The following is a 19,927-nucleotide window of genomic DNA, read 5'->3' on the forward strand; positions in this document are numbered from 1 at the left end:
AAGGCCAGGCTGACACAGAAGTAGAGTTGCCTATTCAGCATAGTGCTTTTCACAGACAAAGGCATTGATCTTGAAAATTCTTCCTGTCCAATTTCAATAACACTTTCTTCTCTGAGATGATGTTCTTACTGCTTTACATCTCTGCAAAGACCGCTATTCAAATTTGGCATCTTTATGTTAACCATTTTGCTGCAAAGGGCAATGCAATTGAATAAATCTTTTGTTGATGTCTGGGCTAAGGAAGCAGCCAGTTATCAGCTATTTTCTTCCATGGTGACATTTACTGATCCTAGGCATGAACTTGTTGGCTTTGGTCTGGGCAGAGGGCCTTCACATGGATAAAAAGAAACCAGTGGCTGGGCGGTGGTGGCACAAGCCTTTAATCCCAGACTGGGAAGGCAAAGCCAGGTGGATCTCAGTGAGTTCAAGGCCAGCCTGGTCAACAGAGTGAGATCCAGGACAGGCACCAAAGCTACACAGAGAAACCCTGTCTCGAAAAACAAAACAAAACAAAAACAGAAAAGAGATTTTAAAAAAAGAAACCAGTGGAATATTTATTAGAAATTATATGATGGACTAAGGGTACAGAGGAGCCCCAAACATATAGCCAGCAATCCCATAAGACACCTGCTAACTCCTGGATATTGCTTGAGGTTGAGGAACTGTGCTTAGAGTAAAACGATCTCATGTTCTACCTGTATGAGGCTACAAGTCCATATACAGCTAACTACCTAGAAGGAGGAGCCTACCTCACATACATGGACATTATTCTTCACACTCAGGACCTTTACAATTACTTCTGTATGGTGATATTTTATTTGTACTGAAATGTGATTTTATTTGTATGTTGATAAAGTTGCCTGGGGATCAGAGTTAATAGCAAGCCATAGCAGAAGCCGGGCGGTGGTGACGCACACCTTTAATTCAGATCACATGACAGACAGACCTCTGTGTGTTCAAGGATACAGCCAGCATAGAGACACACGCCTTTAATCTCAATACCAACCATAGAGACCTAGAGGTCTGTATAGACAGGCAGTGGTGAGGAGGTCATGTGGTTGGGTTTACAACCAATGAGAAGGCAGAACAGAAAGTCAATAAAAAGACAGATAGATACACAGGAAGTAGGTCTCTTGCTGAGAGGAAGGACAGCAGTGGCAGGAAGGGTAAGAAAGTGGTTTTAAGTCTCAGCTCTCAGCTGCTGCTCTGACCTCTTGGGCTTTGAACTCTGCATTTGGCTCTGTGTTTCTTATTTAATGAGACTGTTCATCTACACTTCTGAAGTTATGTGAAGTTTTATTCACATAAGGGCCAAGGAGGTAGATACCTTTCTGGTTCTTGATCAAAAGTTCAGAGGAATCATGAACAGAAAGAAACCGGAAGTTGACTGAGTCTTACTAACTCTGCATCCCAAGCATGGCCTAGCTCATCTGTGACTGTGTGGAGGATATCACACACTCACTCTATTTGTCTAATTTCCATTTTAGTGGAAAATAGCATCTTTGTTGTCTATGGGAATTTTATGTAAAATTCTGGGATATGTGGTTGATTTTAAGTGTAAGACAAAAACAGGATGGTTTGGTCAATGATAAAGAGGAGGGAAAAAAGATAATAGAAAACCCACAGACAGGCCAGATGTTGAAGTTTAGATAAGAACTTTGAAATCACTATTACAAAATAAAATGGAAGGTGGAAGGTGGATAAAATATATAGGAAGGTACAGAATTTTAACAGAATCCATGGGAAAATCTTGAAAAAATATATGAAGTCAAGAACTCAGTAAATGAGTTAAGCTGAAGACTAGATATAATAGAGCAGATATTAGTAGGTTTGGGGAAAAAAATCAAGAAAAGAAAAAATACTCAAACTGAAGCACAAAGAGGAAGGAATAGAGGAATAACAGAACTTGAAAGGCAGGTGTGCAATGAATAAATCCAGCATAAGTATAACAAACTCAAAACGATGAAGAGAGAGGAGAGGGCAGAAATAGTATTTGAAGGAGTAGTAGTCAATTTTACAGAAGTAATGGCAGACATAAGGCTATAGATGTAAAAAGAAAATCACTCAACATGAATCATAGACCTAATGTAAATGTTAAAAATTTAAAACTCTTGTAAGCAAAAATGGGAATAAATATTAGTGACCTTTACGGAACCACTAGATATGACACCAACTACATAAATGCCAAAAGAAAAGATAGATTACACAAAAATGAACACTTTTATTTTGCAAACTATATCTAAGATAACCCCAAACTGAATTCTAAATATTTGTCCTTAGACCAACAGACAACTGTAGTTCTCACCCCTCATCAAAGAAACTTCTCATCAAAGAGACCATTAGAGAAACCCACAACGATCAAAATGCAGAGTTATGGAGCCCAGTCCCAACAGATACATCTTCAACACAACTTCTGCACCTAAGGCTCAGGAGTCAGTGGTGACGAGGGGACAGAAAGATTGTAAAAGGAAGTTTGCTGTGAGACTGTGCCCACTAGAAATGTCAGAAAGTACACTCATGAAGTCTCACTACCACGGTTCCCTCAACATGACCTGAATAGGGATGGCACCAATAGAAAAGCTAATGAAGAAGGTAAAAGCTCACAAGGCCTCAACCCTAGAAAAACAACTACAGGCAACTAAGGAATCTGAGAGCAGGAGACACAACAATGTCCATCAGCTAATGAATGGATTTTTCTTAAATGTGGTATGGCTAAATAATCATGTCAATATTATTCCCGATGGTGTTATTTTTCATCAATAAAAAGCAGTGAGGTATGGATACTTGCTATAACACAGATGAACTTTGAAAATATGCCTAGTGAAAAAGGCTAGTCACAAAAGAGCATATTATGTGATTCTGCTTAAGCAAAACATCCAGACTAGGCAAACTTCGAAGGTAGACTAGTGTTTTCTTAGGGCTGATGGCAGGGATGTTAGAGATTCACTACAAATGGGTGCTAGCTTTCTTTTATGGAGTAAACTTGAAATTAGATTGTGGTGACAGTTTCAGAACTTTGTCAATACACTGAACCTGTTGGCTTGTACTCTTTAAATGGATTGATTGTATGGACAGCAATTACATCTTGCTAAAACTGTTTCTTTTTTTTTTTTTAAGGTGTCTTCTCTACTTCTTTTTTTTAAGATTTATTTATTTATTACATATACAGTGTTCTGCCTGCATGTATGTCTGCAGGCCAGAAGAGGGCACCAGATCTCATTCTAGATGGTTGTGAGCCACCATGTGGTTGCTGGGAACTGAACTCAGAACCTTTGGAAGAGCAGCCAGTGCTCTCAACCGCTGAGCCATCTCTCCAGCCCCCGCTAAAACTGTTTCTAAAAGGAGGAAGAAAGGGGCTGGAGAGATGGGGAAGAACATGCACTGCCCTTGCGGAGGACCTGAGTTTGGTTCCTGCTGTATGATATTTTGTTTGTGTTCTGATAAATAAAGCTTGTCAGGAGATCAGAGGGCGGAACTAGCCTCTAGTTAACCATAGAGGCCAGGCAGTGGTGGCATATACCTATAATCCCAGCACTTGAAAGGATCATGCCTTTGATTCCAGCACATGGGAGACTCAAGTCTTTGATCCCAGCACATGGGAGGCTCAAGCCTTTGATCCCAGCACTTGGAAGCCTCAAGCCTTTGATTCCAGCATGTGGGAGGCTCGTTTCTTTAATCCCAGCACTAGGGAGGTGGAGACAGGAATATAAGGCAGGTGGAGACAGGATCTCGGGCCCCAATTTGGTCTCGGGATTCGTAGAGGTAAGAACTCACAAGTGGCTGCTGTTCTGCCTTTCTGATCTTTCAGACAAGCTTTATTTGTCATAACACAAACAAAATATCACACAACAGGTTCCCAGCACCCATGTTAGGTAGCTCACTGTAACATGGATTGGCATGAGTCTTTTTAAACCTCAAATCCCACCCTGAGTGATACACCTCTGTCAAAAAGGCCACCCCTCCTAATCCTTCCCAAACAGTTCCACCAACGGAGGACTCGGTATTCAAACAAATGAGCCTAAGGAGACCATTTTCATCCAAGCCACCACACTCAGAAACACCTGTAACTCTGGCTTCCATGTATACTTGTACTCAAATACACATCACACACACACTTAATTAAAAGGTTCCCCCCCGACACACACACATAATTAAAAAGAAATCTTTAAAAAAAAAGGGGGGGGGAGAACAGAAATAAAGCAAACACAAGAACCTTAAGAACAGTAAATTCAATAAAACAAACTCAATTGTAGTTAAAGTATAGAATAGCTTGTGGGGTGTAGTGAAGGCAATAACTTGAAAGAGTATTTGTAGTCTTAAACATATTACAGGAAGAACTAAGCTAATTCAAGGAGTTACATGTGCCCACACAAGGACTTACATAAATAACTGTAGAATAGGGGCTGGGGAGATGGCTCAGAGGTTAAGAGCACTGACTGTCCTTCCATAGGTCCTGAGTTCAATTCCCAGCAACCACATGATGGCTCACAACCATCTGTGATGAGATCTGGCGCCCTCTTCTGGCCTGCAGGCATACATGTAGACAGAACACTGTATACATAATAAAGAAATAAAACTTAAATATATATATATATATACATATATATGTGTGTGTGTGTGTATATATATATATATATATATATATATATATATATATATATATATATAAAACTGTGGAATAAACCAGAGTGAAATTTTCAACAAGGACATCTAATTGTGTCTAGTATGGCATTTATGCAAGTGAGCCAGGAACATAGCAGTTCCCATATGGCTAGAGTCCTCTTTTATAACTCAAATTTGTAGGTTCTGCTATTGATAGGGCTTAAGGTATGATTACAACAGTATAAGGCTAAGATACATTAAAATCTATTATTGACAATGAAGAAGAGAGGGAGACGCCAGGGTGTTGGATGGTCGTCCACACGGGTTGCTAAGAGGAGGAGTTCAGGTGTTGTTAAATGTGAACAGGGGCACTGTACTGACCTTTGCTTCCTATGGGGAAACTGCATTAGTTCTTTGTCTTGGTGCTGTAACAAAATACCTAGTAAAAGCATCTTAAGGAAGGAAAGGCTTATTTTGTCTTGTAATTCAAGAGTACTGCCCACCGTGGTGGACAAATCAAGGCAGTATAAGCATGAGCAAGCTAGTTGTGTTGTATCTACGGGTCAAGAAATTAAGAAAAACTGATGCTGGTGCTCAGCTCACTTTTCTCTTTTTATTTCTCCTGGGACCCCACCCAGCATATGCAATAGTGCCACCCACATTTAGGATGGGGCTTCTTACCACAATTAACCTGGTCTAGAAATTTCCTCACAAGTATATGCAGGTTTGTCTCTTAAATGATTCCAGATTCTCTCAAGTTGACAATCAATATTAACTATCACAGGTACTATTTAATAACCAGGTAAAGGACTCAAATAGGCTTAAATAAGATATCTGATAATATAGCCTTTACTTTGGAATAAAATCAAATTTAACTATACCAAACAGAATTGAGTATAATATTTGTTATAGCTAAAATTTTAAGACTTACCTGAAAAAAGCGTTACCTACCTGTTTCATGTTTTAGAAATACCTGGCTCCCATTAAATCCTGAAATGTTCTCATTAGCCTCTATGAGTCTGTTCCTCAAATACAGGGATGTGTAATTCTAAGATAGCATTGTTCTTTAATGGAACATTATCTTCACTCAATAATTTATTTGTCCAAATACCATCCACTAATTTATATTGAGTTGACAAAGGTTAGAAAAACATTGTTTGGGAGAAGCACTTCCTTGGTAAATAACCCCTTTTCTACTGCAGTATTGAATTTTAATTGTTTTGAAGGTCCTCATAAGCAAATACAGATGTTCCTTGTGTTATAAATAATAAATACATTTCTAATGTGCTGACACTATGATTTTCACTTCGGTGAATAGCGTGCTACAGAGTTAATCTCACAGTTAATAGGAATATGGATTCTAGAACGGGACTGATTAAATTCAAATCCTGGCTCTACTCCTTACTAACTAGGTGATCTCTGTGCCTCTGTTTCCACATCTCTAAATTTTGGTAACTAGTAGGTTGCCAAACTGTAAAGCTGTTTGGCAGCTGAGAAAAGCAGTGCCTATCTAGTATATGGTGATTGCCACTTAAATGTCACTGTCATTTCTGAGACATCTCTGCACACAGGGCTTTAAGATTTCTGCAAGAAAATCTTACCCATTGGCAAATGTTTAGATCTAGTCTTTAAGGGCATTTATTATCAAAACTGGGCTGTGATTGCCTAGACATTTATTGAACCCATCCAATCCTTTGATTGTTCAGGATGATAGGAGATAAGACTCTCTTTACAAAATAATACCTGGGTAATAGCGCCAATTTAATTTTTTGTTCCAATCCCATAAAAACAGTAGTCATGATTTTTCCTGCTAGTTAGATACTGAATTAAGAGCATATGACCAATTTAACAAAATGAAGGAAAAATATGTACATTCAATGATGGGATCACAGAAGAGCCAATGGTCATTTTCATCCTATGCTAAGTAGCTCCAAATTTTCAGAGAACAATATATCTTGATTCTTGTGGACTTCATAATATACCAGTAAGATCCATGCTAAAATGTCTTTTTTTTCTATCGTATGGCTCCAAGACGATCATCTAATTTATGAAGGTTTGTAGCTACTTACTCAAATCATTCTATGATTTGAACCTTATTTTCCCTCCTTTGAACAAGTCAGACATTTTCCTCTACCAGGTCCTCAGTTCAGCCTGGGCGCAGCGATTGTTGTATTTTCCTCATATACAAAGGCTCCAATTAGTCTTCAAAGGGAATTTTAGCAGACCTCTTCACCGTCCATTCTCTTGGGCTGAGCAGCTTGGGTTTGGCACTCTGCCTTTGGCCTGTAATGTTGTTTGTGATGCCAAATGGGAGAACAAAGGGAGAACAACGTTGCTGCTCACCTCAGTCAACAGGCCCCAGCTAAGACTTGAGAGATCCCATGCCTCACGATGCTTATTATTAAGTTTACTCCAAGGAGGCGGCATTCTTTACAATGCTAAATTAGGGACATGGCTAACACGGAACAAAGAAAAATAGACTAAGGAAAACTGAGTTCAAGTGAAATCAGGGACATTGTAGCTTGCTGCCCCAAATATGACTGCTCTATTTCACCCAAGTTTCCAAGCCACAGAGCACAGCTTCATCTCTCCACCTTTAATCTGTGATACTTTATTAATTTCACTTACCACAGAAAGCATTTTAATGCCAAGAGTCTCCAAGTCTTTTAACTTAAAATAATAATAAAAATAATTTCACCACCAGGGGGCAAACATTTCTATAGGCAAAGGTTTTTATTCTGTTTTATTTTGTCCTGGCACACATGTAGGGGTCACAAGACAACTTGTGGGAATTTATTCTTTCCTTCCTTGATGCTGGTCTCAGAGATCCAATTCAAGTCTTCAGGGTTGGGGGTGGATACCTGGAAGCACTGAGCCATCGTATCTGGTTTATAAACCTATACATATATAAAAAAAAATCATCTTTATGAGGGAGAAAATTCTGCAAGTTGTTGTGAACCACATGCTCTTATATTTACTATAATCTCTAAATGCTTAAAAAGAAAATGTCCACAAGGAATAATGGCACAGACCCATAATCCCAGCACTTGGGAAATGGAGACAGCAAGATTGTGAGTTCAAAGATAGCCTGGCTACATAGGAAGACCCTGTCTCAAAACCCAAAAAACAAAACCAGGAAAATCTCTTTCTCTTCTTCCCTTTGTCTTTCATAAATTTGCACATAAGGAAGAAAATAGAATTGAACTATTAAATGCTAATTCTAGTCCTTATCTACAGTGGGCTTTCCATGGTTTTAGTAAAGGGTGTCTTCTGCTCAGCCTGTTTTAAGTTAATGTAATTAGTTCATGCACTCAGTCTTTTACCTCCATCTAAAGTTGGACTCACTGACTCTTGACTCCTGCTTTGAATTGTGCTTTGCCATTAGCTAATTTTGTAACTGTGAGATGAAAATAACTGGTAAGTATAACAAATGATATATTAACCCTTTTGAGAGCTTGATACCACTAAGCCAGAGTCCTGAGAGATAATAAGTAAAATTCTCATTAGGGTAAATTATTAGTAGGAGACAACGATAAGAATCTCTTTCATGAGGGCTAGGGAGATGGTTTGATGGGTAAGATTGGGTGTGGTGGTTTGCATCTATAATCCTAGTGCTGGGTAAGCAAAGACAGGGCACTCCTGGAGCTCACCGATTAGCCAGTTTAGCTCAATTGCTGAACTCCAGGTTTGGTGAGAGACCCTGTCTCAAAAAATAAGGTAGAGAGCTATAGCTACAGGAAGACACCCAACAATGACCTCTGCCCTCTACACAAACATGCAATACATACAAACGTGTACACACAAACGTGTATACACACAAAACACACACACACATACATACACGCACACATACATACATGCACATACACAAATACACAGAGTTATTTCAAATGAAAACTTTGGTTCAATATATGTAAAATTTATTTTGGTGATGTTTCAGAAAGTTTATTATTTCTGACTTGTAAGTTGTCAATATATATATAAACAGAAGCCACGGTTTTTAAATTAAGGAGTCTGTGGTGAAGGAGAATACCATATTTTGTTTCTCTTGGATTATTCCCTTCCCTGTTTCCTGGACCTAAGTACCTGCTAAGACCATTTGCCCTGAACTGATTATAACAATGCCACGATTCCAAATTACAGATGGCAGAGGATGAAAATGCCGCCTTGGACTGGCAAGACAGGCTGTTTGTCTTTTCCCTTGACTGTTCATCCTAACTTGGCCATTGTCTCTAATTTTAGTCTCTAGCACCAGAGCTGTCACCAGGAGCTACAGAACAGGCCAGGTACCACTGAGTGTTCATCAAACATGAAATCGCATCGAAATAAACATTGAAAGTAAACATAAGGTGAAAAGTTGTAAAAGGTATTTAGTAGCACACTAGTGAACATTCCACAACCTGTCTTCTGCTAAATTAGTGATAGAAAGAGATTTGAAGATAGAGGAATATTTTTCTGTTGTTTGTTTTATTTTTTCTAATTTTTCTTCTTTGACAATTCCACACATGTATACACTGAATTTTTATTCACTCTATGTGGTGGTTTGTGTAAGGATGGCCCCCATAGACTTAAGTGTTTGAATACTTGACCCATATGAAGTAGTGCTATTCAGAGGCGTGAACCTTGTGGAAGTAGGGGTGGCCTTGTTGGAGAAGTGTGTCACTGTGGGGGCGGGCTTTGAAGGTTCATATATGCTCAAGCCATGCCCAGCGAGACAGTTCACTTTCTGCTGCCTGCAGATCAAGATGTAGAACTCTCAGCTCCTTCTCCAGCACCATGTCTGCTTGTACACCACCATGCTTCCCACCGTGATGATAACTGGACTGAATCCCTGAAACTGTAGGACAACCTCAATGAAATGTTTTCCTTTATAAGAGTTGCTGTGGTCATAGCATCTCTTCACAGCAATAGAAACCCTAAGTAAGACACTCTACTGTCTGCCCTCTCTTCTCCTCTTTCTTTTGTTGAGACCTTTCTTTTTCCCAGTCAACTCTTTTCTACTTTGATGTCTTTTTCTTTTTTGTGTGGGAAGAACACACTGAATTTAATTATGAATGCTTGCAGGAGCATGAGTCGGGAGTTATTTACTGGAATAAAGGCAATTTATCGATGGCTACACTACTGAAAAATAAAGTGATACCCCTTCCCCAGCATTGATTAACTTTCCATAGTCCCTCAGCTCGGGGTGGGGCTCGTGAGTCCCTCTCCTCTGCATGCTGGAATGGTGATGGGTCCAGTCTTGTGCAGATCTTCTGCAGGTCACTCCCATCTATAGTGAGTTCATGCACTCACTGGCCGGTGTCACATCCATGAGATGCTGCTTCTCAACAGTCCTCCCCAACTTCTGGCTCTTACATTCTTTCTGCCTCCTCTTCTGAGATGTTTCCTGAACCTTCAGAGGAGTGGTTGGTTGGCTTTTTAAAAATTATTTTTAAGGTATCTGGGGATGGAGGTAACTGTCTTTAACCCCAGAGGAAGAGGCAGGTGGGTCTCTTTGAATTCAAAGCCTAGTCTACATAGAGAGTTCCAGAGGCCAGCCAGAGCTACATTGTGTGTGTGTGTGTGTGTGTGTGTGTGTGTGTGTGTGTGTGTGTGTGTGTTTCAGGGACTGGTAGGGTGGCTTAGTGAGTAAAGGTGCTTGCTGCCAAACCCAACAACCTGAGTTTGATTCCCAGAACTCATGGTGGAAGGAGAGAACTGGATCCCACAATTTGTCCACACACACACACACACACACACACACACACACACACACACACACAAATAACATTGTTTTAGTGCATGGATAAAATCCTTCGTGGTTTTGACTGACTGCTTCTCAGCCACCAGATTGTCAAAAGCTACACTTTTCCCTCTGCTATTATCCAGTCCCCACTGGCTTCAGTTAGTCCTCTACAGGTGTACTCTGACAACTCTTGCCTTGAGCCAACTTTCCTTTTTGGTGATGGCAACTGTCAGTGAAACATCAGTACTAAAAGCATTATCTGGTGCTTTTCCCAAAAACTTCAACACCACACATCTCTTAAGGTAAGCTCACAGGACAAGATGGCCACTCCTGGAAATGGATGATAGGAAATCTATGACACAGTTCTTTTTCTTTTCTCAGAAATGACTCAGTCAGTAATAAAATCTCTACACCCGAACCTTTAAAAACATGTTTAGAATCTTCCAAATAATCCAAAATTTGTCTGTTAGAAAATTTTTTAACACCCCACTTTGAAATTAGTTTTCAAGAAGCTATATAAGATCAAGAAGAATGGGAAGTTACTAAGCTAAACTTTAACAAAAGCTCTTGCAGGATTCCCCAGGAACTGAAGAAAGTCCATGACTAAACGGCAACCCTAACTATATAGACAGTCCACCGATAGCCATTAAAACTGTCTCTCGCTGGGTAGTGGTGGCACACGCCTTTAATCTCAGCACTTGGGAGACAGAGGCAAACAGATCTCTGTGAGTTCAAGGCCAGCCTGGTCTAGTGTGAGTTCCAGGACAGCCAGGACTGTTACACAGAGAAACCTTGTCTCAAAAAACCAACAACAACAACAACAAAAACAAAAAACAAATAAAAAAGAAAACCTCTGTTTCTCTGCTGGGTGGCACATGCCTCAATCCCAGCAGGTAGAAGGAGGAGGCTAAGGTAGAAAAAAACATGAGTTCAAGCACATCACTACCTTATCTAAGAATCTATGTGGGTAAAGTGGCATGCATGTGAGGTCTCAGCTACTCAGGGGGCTGAGGCAGGAGGGTCACTTACGCCTCAGCCTCCTACTTTTTGGGGTTACAGGCATGCACCACTATACCTGGCTGAAGTATGCTTACTTACTATAGTTTGATTAAAAAGTCACATGGCTGAGCGGGAGTAATAGCTCAGCAGTTAAGAGCACTTGTTGCTCTTGCAGAGGACACAGGTTCACTCCCCAGAACCACATGGTGGCTCCCAACCAGTCGTAACTCCAGTTCCAGAGGAGATGACCCTCGTCTGACTTTTGTCGGCACCAGGCATGCATATAGTATATATAAATAAATGATTGCAAACCACTCATACATATAAAATAAAATTTAAAAAAGAAAGTCGTATGGCTTCTCATCACACTGAGAATGAACTCCATTGACTTCTGCCTGTCTGAGACCTCATCTCACACCATCCTTCCTCTACGTGCAATGGTCTTTTCCTTCACAGCACACAAAACTCATCCTCTGCCCAATGCTGTTCTGCTAGATCTATGTATAGCTGGATTTATCCTTTCATTTCGGCCCACATTCAAATCCTACCACCTCAGACAGGCTTCTCCTGACCTAAACTAAAAGTTGCCCGACTGTCTTGATCACTTTTCTGTTGCTGAGACAAAAATAGCCCCTGACAAAAGCAAATTGAGGGAGGAAGGGTCCATTCTGGCTTGTAGTTTAAAGACACAGCCCGTCATGGTAGGCAAGCCATGGCAGCAGAAATTGGAGGCCGCTGGTCACATGGCATCTGCAGTCAGGAAGCAGAACGCAATGGATGTGGGATGCAAAGGGCTCACCTCAGCTTCTCTGCGTCCCACAGTCCAGGGTCTCCTGCCCAGAGCATGGTTCCACTCACAGTTCAGATAGGTTTGTCCGGCAATCATCACCATAATGAAGAGAACTCCTCACAGGCGTGCATGCACAGAGGCCATCTCAAAGGTGACTCTAGATCTTGTCATGTTGACAGTTAACACTTGCCATTGTACTTACCAAACTCTATATAGCACTTGCCACTTTTGTTTGCTTTCAGTGTTCACTCAACGTTTGTGTATTGTCTGACCCGTGGAATGTATGTGCCATGATAGTGGTCACGTGGCTCGTCTCTTTCATTCCTCCCAATAGTCCATATTAAGGTTTTACTAAATATTGAATTAAAAAAAAATGTTGCTCCTCTCGGAAGGTGATAGCCTACCATATGATGAGCCAGTCTATGAGTTAACATAATTAACTGGTGAATTGTCCAAGGGGAATATGAGAGAATACAGCATCTCAGAATAAGTTATTCTTATGCTTCAACAAGTATGAGCTACATGGTCAAAAATGTGACAAACAGAACCATATGCAGCATTGATACAAATCCTTGCCTGCACTTTTTGGTGTAGTATGCAAGTATACAAGTCCAGTATGCACTAAATTATTCATGCCTTTTTAAAAGGAGTCAGATTCGGATGCAATATCACAGTGAGTCCTAGAACATGATATTTCTCAGTCACCTAACATTTCTCATTAACATTTTGAATGAATAAAGCTGAGCAGACTGAGGGGACGGCTCAATGGATAAAACAATCAGTGTGTAAGCATGAGGACCTCAGCTTGGCTCTCGAGTGCCCACATAAAAAGCTGGTGTGATGGCACATGTTTGTAATAGCAGTGCTGGGAGGTCCCGGGGCTCCCCGGCCAGCCAGTCTTGACAATCAGCAAACTCTTAACTCAGTGAGAAATCCTGTCTCAAGAAAGAAGGTAGAGAGTGACAGAGGAAAAAACCCACTATTGACCTTTGACATGCATGTATAGTCCCAGGTGCATGCATCCTTGCATACATACGCAAACAAGTAAGGAATGTATTTATCTTCTCAGCTTCAACAAGACACGCCATAGGTAATTCATAGTTTGTCTCAAAATTTATCTGCAAGTTCAAAGGCAGGTCTTCAACACCCTGAGCAAAGATTACCTATGAAAATGCTAAAGTAGTGGGCTGGAGAGATGGCCTAGTGGTTAAGAGCACTGACTGTTCTTCCAGAGGACCTGGGTTCAATTCCCAGCACCCACATGGCAGCTCACAACTGTCTATAACTCCAGTTCCAGGGAACTGACACCCTTACATAGACAAAACACCAATGCACAATAAAGAAATTAATTAATTTTAAAAAAAGAAGAAAGAAAATGCTAAAGTAAAATTGTGTACTCCACAGGAAGTATTTGAAAGCTCAAATCAGTCTTTGTTTCTGGTCATCCCCATATCAGTGGGGGCATTACATTCAAAAGCAACACCTTTTGGATTTCCATTAATACTTCTTTTCATTATATTTAGCATCATGTATCTTTTCACATAAGATCATAGATGTGGCCACATGTAGTGATGCATACTTGCAATCCCAGCACTTGGAAGGCTGAGGCAGGAGGAGTGTGAGTTCCAGGCTAGCCTAGGTTACATATTAAGACCTGTCTCCCCCAAAATTCATGGTTATGTTTACATTTTGTTCCATGGTGATGTTTCAAACTGCATATTCTTGACATAGAAATATTTTTTAAGCACTTGGGAATATTTTCATTTCCACCAAAAAAAAATAATAATTGTTCCTTTAAAATAAAACTAAAGCCCTCCTGTTAGAATTATCTTATTTAGGAAATAAAAATACAGGACCTATAATTAAATTTCAATGTCTGACAAATACACTCAAATGATCTTCTAGTAAGCAGTAATGTCTTCATAACTTTCTTATGAGTATCTTTAAATGTCAGCTGTGGGCCAGAGAGAAGGCTCAGCAGGTAATGTTTCCTGCCCTGCCTCCAAGCCTGAGTTTGATTCTCGGGACCCACAAGATAGAAGGAGAAAATGACTCTTGCTGGTTGTCTTCTAGTCTCCACAGACATCATGGCACATGTGTGTGCACATAGATAAACACACACACACACACACACACACACACACATACACACTAAACGAACAACAAAACAAGCAAGTTCTAAAAGGTAAATGCCAGCTGTTACCGAGTTGGGAATGCAAGGGACTTGGACAAAAGAAGCCTGGAACGACTTTAAAACACACACAGGGGCTGAGGCGAAATCTCAGTCCATAAAGTGCTTGCTATACAAGCATGGGGATCTTAGTTTGGATCTCCAGAACCCATGTAAAAGGCCAGGAGTAACTGGCTGGGTGGTGCATGCATGTAACCCCAGCCTTGGAGGCATGGAGGGAAAGCAGGTAGATCCTTGAAGCTCTCTGGTTAGCTAGGCTTGCTGAATACGGGAGCTTCAGGTTCAGTGAGAGACCTCTTCTCAGAAAATAAGCATGGAGAGCAGTTGAGAAGAGACATCTGACATTGTCCTGGGTCCTCCACAGGTACTCAAATACACATACACACACTACTACACCCCTACAAAAACACAACAACACACACACACAAACCTGTACATACATACATGAAACTTCAGCTTCCGGCACTCCGGGAATCAGCCAGTGAAGGATTTCATGATGCTGAACAACTAAAAAGCAAATATTGACAGAGCGAGTACATGTGAGGTTAAGCAGCTTAGGCCCTAACTGAGTGGCCTGCACCCAGACAGCATTGAGGAGGCAAACTTTCCGCGTCAAGCACAATTTGTTTTGAACACAGGAAGAAGGCCGTGGTGTTCTGAGCAATGCAAACGATCATCTGTTGCTCTCACTGTGCCCCATATCGCTCACCTCCGGAGGCTGCAATGGATGAGCAGGAAGAGAACAGAAGCACAATGTACATGTGCCAAGGAGAGAAATGAAAGGTTCAGTTCGTGTAACTCTTGCTGGCTTCAAACCCATGATCTGGTCTCAGCCTCGTGAGTGCTAGGATTATAGGTGTGCATACTCAGCCATAGTTCAGGACTTCAGCACAGCTACTCAGCACCCCTACTTCAACTCTGAGAAGAGACAGTGAGACAGCTGATCAGTTCCTCAAACACAACTGAAGACAGGAGTGTGAGGACAGAGGTCTACCAACGCCTCCTGTTCTCACCACGTCTGTGCCTGGAAATCCCTTGTTCAGGCAGTAGGAAGGTAGAATTCAGATTACATAAATATCAATAATTAATACCAAAAATGGAGAAATAATTCTTAGAAATACTTACGACCTAAACATCATAATAGATAACCTTGATGTCAGAAGTATATATTGAATATTGACTGCAACAAGTGCATACACAAAAACTGACCATATGCTGAATACTTCACAAAGTATTACTAAATGTTATGACACTGAAATAATAAAATCACATTTTACCAACATGATATCCACAATACCCTTTCAGATGTGGTGGTATGCTTGTGTAATGTCATTTGGGGAGGACGAGGCAGGAGAATTGCAGGTCTGAGGTTAGTCTGAGCTCCATGGCGAATTCCAGGCCAGGAGGGCTACACAAGGAGCTCAGGCTCCTCACTCTGATGTTAGGAAACCTTTCATGCTTAAAAAGTAATAAACATGCACACCTGGATAATCTCATGGGGAAGTCATTTTGGAATTAAATAATTGGAGCTGGATAATAACAGAAAGACTATATCAAATTATGAAATTCAGTTAAAGCCACAGTTAAACAAAAATTGTGGTCTCATAAACATCTTAGAAAAGGTTTAAATGTTAGTAGGTCAAGAACAGTTTTTCATGATTATAGAAAAAGAACAGCAAAACAAATACAAAGAAAGTAGAAGAAAACGTGGTAAAAACAAAAACGGGCACCAACAAAACATAAAACATGGAGATTCAAAACAGCCAAAGAGCAATTCTTCTTACTTTTTTTCTTTCTTTCTTTATTTTTTATTTATTTATTTATTTTTTTGTTTTTGTTTTTTTGAGACAGAGTTTCTCTGAGTAATAGCTCTGGCTGTCCTGTAACTCACTTTGTAGAGCACACTGGCCTCAAAATCACAGAGATCCCCCTGCCTCTGCCTCCTAAGCACTGGGACTAAAGGTGTGTGTACCACTACCGCCCAGCCAAAGAACCATTCTTAAAGAAACCTAATAAAATCAATATATTTCTAGTGAGACAAAAAGGTGATAATTCAAATACACGGATATTTCTGATAACCAATATCAGAAAAGAAAAAATTGGTCTAGTGAGTTGACTCATCATGTGAAGCCACTTGCCACTGAGCCTGAGAACCTGAGTTGGATCCTGGAACCCACAGGATGGAAGGAGAGAGAGCCCACCCTGCAAATTGTCCCAGGACCTTCATGGCATGTCTGCATTCCAACCCACACATGCACACAACACATATCAATAAATGTAATTTTAAAAATAAAAAGGAAAATGAAAATATTATTATGAAAGCTAGAAATTCTAAACAAATAATAAAAACAGCTATATTTGGTGGCTCACAGCTAGAATCTCATTACTTGGGAGACCAAGGCAGGAGGATTGCTGTGAGTTTGAGACAGCCTGAGTGGCAGAGTGAGATGCTGTCCCAAAAACAAAACAAAAATAAAACAAAACCCTTACTAAGTAAAAAAAGAGTAGTCAGGTGTAGTAGGAAGGTTTCTCCAGTCCGGCCAGGCTCCGTGGTCCCTCAGCCACTTATAAAATAATCATTCAGAGGCTTATATTAATTACCAATTGCATGGCCTATGGCAGGCTCCTCATTAGCTAGCTTTTATAACTTAACCCATTTCTGTAATCTATATTTTGCCACATGTTCCGTGGCTTTACCTGTCTGCTGGCATCTTGCTCCCTGGGCAGCTGGCGGGTGTCTCCTTCCAGAATCTGCCTTTCTCTTCCTATCTACTTGTATTTCCTGCCTGCCTTTAAGCTGCCTTGCCATAGGCCAATACAGCTTCATTTATTAACCGATCAGAGCAACACATATCCACAGCATACAGAAAGACATCCCATAGCAGTCAGGAATAATTTTATGCCAATGAATCTGGAAATGTGGATGACATGAACATATTCTAGCAAAGTATAATTTACACAAAATGTCACAAGAAAATGAGGAGAAGAAATAGTCTCAACATGATCTTTAAATACAGTTGAGGAAATTGAACTGAGAGCTTTTTCGGGTTCATATGGTTTTCTACTAAATTCTAACAGGTAAGGAATTATGAATTTCAGTGTATTCTTATGTTTTTCAGATATCATAAAGGAGAGCACAACTGTGTTAGACTTCTCACCAGGGTGACAAATGCTGGTGAGAGATGGTTTTAAAAGAGAAAGATTCATTTTATTTTATAGCTTCAGAGGGTTCGGTACATAGTCACATGACTGACTCCACTGTCTCTGGGGAAAATACTATGGAGACAACACGTGACCGAACAAACCTGCTCCTCTCATGGAGGCAGGAGAGAAAGAGATAGAGATGAAGGGGCCAGGAACAAGATACACCCTTCCTAGTTACACTCCTGATACCTACTTCCACCTAACACGCTCCATCTCTCTGTTCCCATCAGCCTCTACAATGCCATTAAATTATGAATCTATCTACCTATCCTGATCGTCTGGTTTTACATTTAAAAAGTTGATTAGTGAGTTACATCGGATTAGGGGGAAATTTTGTATAATTATCCCAGCCCTCAACTCCAACAGACACCCCTTCTACCCACGGGCCACTCCTGCTGGGGAAGCAGGTAGGCTAACTGCAGGTCTTCACCTCCCCTTCTGCTCCTCGAGATCCAATCCCCCAGTCTTACCCCCAGCTCTGTAGCGGAACACCTGCTGTGGTCTCCCTTTTCTTTCCAACCCCATCCTCAAGAGATCACAAAGATCTTCTCCTCTAGCCTTCCTCATGCTAACTCATCCCATTATCCCAGCCTCCAACACCAGCAGGCATTCCCTGGGAACACACCAGCTGAGCAGGTCGGAGAAACAGGTCCACAGAAGATCTCCTACCAGGCAACCCACAGCCACCACAACCCTCCTAAAATCCAAAAAGAAATGGAAAGCAAGGAACAAAACAGCCACCCAACAAAGACCAGACCAGATATCGGCACCTTGACCTATAATCATCTCCATCCCAGATGCCTAGACACAAGTGTAAAAAAACCCACAGTAACAGCCAGGGTTGTATGTTCATGAGAGCTCAGCAACCCTGCTGTAGCAGGCCCTGAGTATTCCAACATAGCTGAAGCGCAAGAAAAAGACTTAAAAAAAACCTTTATGAATATATTAGAGGGAGGTCCTTAAAGAGGAAATTAATAAATCCTTTTTTAAAAAAATCCAGGAAAACACAAACAGTGTAAGGAAATGAATAAAACTGTTCAAGACCTGATAACAGAAACAGAATCAATAAAGAAAACCCAAACAGAGAAATTCTCTGGAAATGAAAAGTTTAGGAATTTCACCAGGGACTACAAAGGAAACAGAACACAAGAGATGAAAGAGAGAATCTCCAGTGTTGAAGGTATGATAGAAGGAATGGATATATAAGTCAAAGGAAATGTTAAATTTAAAAAAACTCCCGACACAAAATATCCAGGAAATCTGGAACACCATTGAAAAGATCAAATCTAAGAATAATACGAATAGAGGAAGGAGAAGAATCCCAGCTCAAAGGCCCAGAAAATATCTTCAACAAAATCACAGAAGAAAATTTCCCTTACCTAAAAAAGGAGATGCCTATAAAGATGTAAGAAGCTTACAGAACACCAAATAGATTGGACTGGAAAATGAAGTGCCCCCGCCACATAATAATCAAACACTAAACATACAGAACAAAGAAACAATATTAAAAGCTGCAAGGGAAAAAGACCAAGTAATGCATAAAGTTAGATCTATTAGAATCGCACCTGACTTTTCAATGGAGAATCTAAAAGCCAGAAGGGCCTGGACAGATGTCCTGCAAACTTTGGAGACCACAGATACCAGCCCAGACTACTATACACAGGAAAACTCTGAATCACCATAGATGGAGAAAATAGGATATTCCATGAAAAGTCCAAATTTAAGCAATATTTATATACAGATACAGCCCTACAGAAGGTGCTAGAAGGAAATTCCAACCTAAGGAGGTTAACCATGAAAACAGAGAAGAAACCATCTCAGACCAGCGTACAGGTACACACACCACCACCACCGTCATCAACAACACATTCATCTCAACAGACACAACAAAAGTGTACAGCACACTGACCCATGTGTTTCTTCTACGGAGTATAAGTCAGCCTTCGTGGAGGAATAAAGTTGCCAAGGAGATCTTTTCACAGTAGAGTCGGAAACGGAATCTTGGGAAGGAACCCTCCTTCATCTCTTACTGTTCCGTGTTACAAGTGAGAAGGAAGGATGCTTAATTATGAAAAACAAAATCACCCTGTGGCTAGGTAAATCTGTGGGGGTTCCTGAGGCAGGTACGCCATTTATGTTTCCGGTACTGCAGCGGGTGGAGTGATAGGATAAGGTAAACGGGTTAAAATCATTTCTCTAACAAATCATAATCTCTCTTGTACCCGAATCCCTTTCTCTCTCTCTCTTTAAAGCCTCTGTCATTGTTTTGCCCACCTCTTGATTTATGTTTTCCAGCAATCGTTGCCGTCAATTACATTTTCCATCCACTGTGGCTGCCGTCTGCACTGTGGTACTCCGGAGAATTTTCGTCCGCCTTTAAAAATGGATATTCATGGGAAATGCAGCTGGCTTGTTC

The sequence above is a fragment of the Peromyscus leucopus genome, chromosome 5 (assembly GCF_004664715.2).
Source record: "Peromyscus leucopus breed LL Stock chromosome 5, UCI_PerLeu_2.1, whole genome shotgun sequence".
NCBI classification, from domain to species: domain Eukaryota; kingdom Metazoa; phylum Chordata; class Mammalia; order Rodentia; family Cricetidae; genus Peromyscus; species Peromyscus leucopus.